The sequence below is a fragment of the Penaeus japonicus genome, unplaced genomic scaffold (assembly GCF_977035675.1).
Source record: "Penaeus japonicus unplaced genomic scaffold, GWHDUDI00000001_assembly GWHDUDI00000013, whole genome shotgun sequence".
Classification (NCBI taxonomy): Eukaryota; Metazoa; Arthropoda; class Malacostraca; order Decapoda; family Penaeidae; genus Penaeus; species Penaeus japonicus.
Window position 1 is genome coordinate 42452382 of NW_028234415.1, and position 5000 is coordinate 42457381.

Sequence of the window (5000 nt, forward strand, 5' to 3'; positions counted from 1 at the left end):
CTTGTAAGGGAGACGAGGGTGAGGACGGAGGGAGGGAGGGAGGGAGGGAGGGAGGGAGGGAGGGTGAAGAATAAAGGAAAGAGAGAGGGAGAGAGAGGGGGGGGAGGGAATGAGAGAGGGAGAGGGAGAGGGAGGAAGGGAGGGAGGGAGGGAGGGAGGATGAGAGGGAGAGAGAGAGAGAGAGAGAGAGAGAGAGAGAGAGAGTGGGAAAGAGAGTGAGAGTGAGTGAATGAGTGAGTGAAAGAGCGAATGAAAAAAAGAGATAGGGAGGCGAGACGAAAAGAAGGCAAGAAGGACAGAAAAACAGAAGGATAAAAACACGAGAACGGAAGGAGAGCAAAAGACACCAACGAAGGGGGAAGAGGAGGAGGAGGAGGAGGAGGAGGAGGAGGAGGAGGAGTCAAAAGAAGTCGTCCTGGCGAGCGTCTCACAAGGTGTTCGAAGTCGTGATGTCAGGATTAAGAAGGAGCGGGAAATTCTTGCTTAAGATTTCATTTGTTGTGTTTGTGTACATTGTTGTCTTCTTTGTTGTTGTTCGTATCGTCATTGTTATCAAAATCGTTGTGATTATCGAGATTTATTTTTTTATCTTATTATTATTTATTTATTTATTTCATTTTATTTTTTTATTTTTTATTTTTTATTTATTATTATTATTTTTTTTTTTGTAATTTGGGTTGATATTGTTTTTATGAATACTGTTGTTGTTAGGGTATCAAGTATTTACTATTATTACTCATGTTCCCATTCTTATCATATTCATTTATGCTATTGCAATAGTTATCATCATAATAACTATTAATCTCACTGCCATTATTTCTGTAACTATTACTATGGCTACTATTCCCACTACTTTACTATATACTATACTATCACAGTCACTGCCATTAATATCCCTATTACTGTTACTATCATTAATGTTGTTATCATTCCCAACTCCTCCCATTCTAGCTATTATCATCATCATTATCATTATCCTTATCATAAGTACTGTTTGTGCTGTCATCCTTATCCTCACTAACAAAACAAACACATCCTCTAAGCATGTTGTTGCCCCCCCAAGCTTCTCAAGAGAGAGAGAGAGAGAGAGAGAGAGAGAGAGAGAGAGAGAGAGAGAGAGAGAGAGAGAGAGAGAGAGGCTGAGAGAGAGAGAGAGGCTGAGAGAGAGAGAGAGGAGAGAGAGAGGCTGAGAGAGAGAGAGAGAGAGAGAGAGAGAGAGAGAGAGAGAGAGAGAGAGAGAGAGAGAGAGAGAGAGAGAGAGAGAGAGAAAAGACACCGAGACATACACCGCGACACCGTTTTTGTAACACTCCGGATACCCGAATCTGCAGGCGCGTTTTATGGGGGTTTGAGTGACTCTTACCCTGTGCGGATGACTCTTTTGGGAGCAGATATGAGTGTGTTTGTTTGTGTGGTAAAGAGGGGGGGGGAAGGTGGAGGGGGTGGGGGTGGGGGTGAGAGGGATAGATGGATATATGGTAAAAGAGAGGGACAGGGGTAGGGGCAGGCGGGAAGAAGGGGAGGGGCAGGGGGAGAGATGGGGTAGGAGGGAGGGGGGAGGGAAGGAGGGAGAGAGAGAGAGAGAGAGAGAGAGAGAGAGAGAGAGAGAGAGAGAGAGAGAGAGAGAGAGAGAGAGAGAGAGAGAGAGAGAGAGAGAGAGAGAGAGAGAGAGAGAGAGAGAGAGAGAGAGAGACAGAGAAAAAGAAAGAAAGAAAGAAAGAAAGAAAGAGAAAGAGAGAAATAAAGAAATATAAAAATTACCAAAACTAAGACTAAAATTAAGATCACCAGGCCGACAGGAAAGCAAACACCCAGACAAACAAACAAACAAACAAAAAAAATCGAGTATAATTACATGCAAAACATACATACATATGCTTGTAAACGCATGTACGTTCATGTACGTATCAAAGCGACCACACCTTCCACACCCACACGCACACACAAACACAACTTACCTGGACCCAAGCCTCCCTTTAAAGTTGAAACCCCCCCCCTAAGGAAACGCCCACGCCCATCACTTCCTTTTAAGTAAACAAGGTGTACTCGACCCTTAAGACTCACTCATGAAAAAAATAAATAAAATAAAATGAAGTAAAAAGTTTGGTGACTTCTTGTTTGTTTGTTTGTTTGGTTATGTGTTTGTTTTATACCGTTTGAGATGTTTGTTTGAATTGTTTGTTTGTTTGTTTCGTGAATGTATTTGTTTTTGTCTATTTATGAATGTTAATTAGTCATTTGTTTATTTTTTTTGTAGAAAAACTCTTACGGAGAAGCCAAAACTACTTGAAATTATTTAAATGGTGCCGTAACAAATGTGTGCTTGTAATTTTGTTTGTTCGTGTTCAGGTGTTTATGTGTTTTTCTGTCTATGTGTTTGTATTTGTCTTTCTGTGTGCTCATTTTTTTGTGCATGTTTTATTTCTATTTGTGCAAGGTTTCGTTACGTTTGCCTGTCTATATTACTATGTTTGCAATTCGTGTTTGCATTTCCATGTTTGTTTGTTTGTTTGTTTGTCTCTGTTTGAATGTTTGTGTCAGCCTCTTCGTGTGTTTTTGTTCATTTGTCTCAGTCGGCATGGCATGTCTGTACTGTTTTCGTGTATCTGTATTTATCTATCTGTTCACCAGCTTAGTGTTCGAATGTGTGTCCTCTCTAACACACCTTCCTCCGTGATATTGTATGCACACATCCGAACCCTCCGTAGCTACTTATTCATTCACTTTATTCACTTATCTCTCCTCGTAGATCATTCTCTTTATTCAAATCCTCCCATTCACATAATCAGCATCCACTTATCTCATTTCACTGGTTGTCGGGGGAGGTTTTCATGATTTATATAGTATGATTTTGTTTATTGTTCTGAAGTTAAGTTTTTTTTTTTTATTCTCTTTGGTGTGTTGTGTGTGTCTGTGTGTGTGTGTGTGTGTGTGGTTGTTATCGTTGTTCATTTAATTTCTCTCTCTCTCTCTCTCTCTCTCTCTCTCTCTCTCTCTCTCTCTCTCTCTCTCTCTCTCTCTCTCTCTCTCTCTCTCTCTCTCTCTCTCTCTCTCTCTCTCTCTCTCTCTCTCTCTCTCTCTCTCTCTCTCTCTCTCTCTCTCTCTGTCTCTCTCTTCTCTCTCTCTCTCTCTCTTTTCTCTCTCTCTCTCTTCTCTCTCTCTCTCTCTCTCTCTCTCTCTCTCTCTCTCTCTCTCTCTCTCTCTCTCTCTCTCTCTCTCTCTCTCTCTCTCTCTCTCTCTCTCTCTCTCTCTCTCTCTCTCTCTCTCTCTCTCATTTCCCCTTTTTTCTCTTCCATCTCCCTCTCCCTCTCCCTCAGCCTTTTCTCCCACTCTTACCCCCCCCCTCTCCACCCATCCACCCGACCCAAGTACCTCTGCCCGGACCAGTATCCATATCCCTCTGACCTTAACCTCTGAGATTAAAGGCATACCACCCCCATTACCCCATCTGCCCCCTTCCCCCTCCCCTTCCCTCCCCTCCCCTCCCCCATCATCTCATCTCCCTACCATCGCCCTATCACCTCATCATCCCATCTCCCTTACCCCCTACCCCCCATCACCCTATTACCCCGATCTCCCTCACCCCCCAATGACCTCTACTCCCCACCCCCCCCTATCACCTCATCCCATCTCCCTACCCCCTACCCCCCATCACCCTATTACCCCGATCTCCCTCCCCCCCCCCCCAATGACCCCTATCCCCACCCCCTACCCCCCACCCCCCCTATCACCTCCCTACCCTCCCGTCCGCACCCTGTTTGTGTCTGCGTGTGTGTGTGTGTGCTGATGCTAATGCTAGTGCCTCCCGCTGACCTGTGTCCCTGTGTAAGGCTACAGCTTCGCTCCTAATTATGGTGCCTTTCTCCTCCTGTTACCTCTCGCATCTCCTCTCTTCTCTACTATTTTTTTATTTCATTTTTTTTTTATCTTGTTTATTCTAACTTCTTTCTTCTGCCTTTTTTTTTTTTTTTTTTTTTTTTTTTTGTTCTTCCTTCTTCAAAACTTTTTACTTATTTATTTTCACTTTTTTTCTTTTTTTCTTTTTTTCTTCTTCCGTCTGCCTTTTTCTTTCCTTCTTTCTTTCTTCATCTACTTTTTAACTTGTTTGTCTTTATATACTTCTTCTCTTTACTGTTTAATTCATTGCCGTACGTGTATGGAGAGAGAATGTGAGAGAAAGGGGAAGGGGGCAAACACACTAATAAATAGACAAACAGACAGACAGATAAAAAGAAAGAGAGAGAGAAAGGAAAAGGAAGCGAGACGGAGACATATGCACATATAGATGGCAATGAAGAAACAACAGACTTAATGAAAAAGAAAAGAAAAGAAAAAAGAACAGACAGACAAACCGATAAATAAAAAGAAAATGAAAAAGGGGACAACGAAACAAAACAAACAAACGAAAAACAGGAGCGTGGAGTCTATTAATTAAACCTTTCCACGAGGTCAGAAATAAGGAACCCTTTACTCATCCAAATATTGGCGTACTGTAAACCAAACTCGAACACTGTATCGTAATATTTCGCGATACCAAATACGATAACAATCCAACAATCCTAATAAAAAAAAAAAAAAAAAAAAAAAAAAAAAAAAGTTATCGTTCCCAAAACCTTTTTTTTTTTTTTTTTTTTTTTTATAGAGTCCATGGAAGGAATTACGTTTTTTTTCCCCCCTTTCTTCGCAAATTGACCCTTGTCCTGAGGCGCTCGTAGGAGGAAACGGTGCGCTATCTGATGTTCTCTGAGATAATGAAATACACTTAGAAGATGGCGAGAGGAGATTGTCCGCTTTGCTGTTCTTCGAATCTTTTTTCACCCTAAGGAAAAGGGGGGGAAAGGGTGATGCTTAAGGGGGCATTAGAAAGATGGATGCTGGAGAAGAGGCGAGAGATGGGGGAAGGAGATTGGCTGTGGGCTACGATACGTATAGTCTTTGTAGTCCCTCCCGCCACTTCCAGTACCTTTTTCTTTTCTTGTTCCTCAGATTCAAGTTCACCC

The 5000-nt window shown here is 42.2% G+C and overlaps 1 protein-coding gene across 1 annotated transcript in view; it reads right to left on the reverse strand.

The window, feature by feature from the left end:
• LOC122260852 (A disintegrin and metalloproteinase with thrombospondin motifs 6) overlaps positions 1 to 5000 on the reverse strand; it is a gene marked incomplete in the record, with an annotated part of 118017 nt that overhangs the window by 26891 nt on the left and 86126 nt on the right.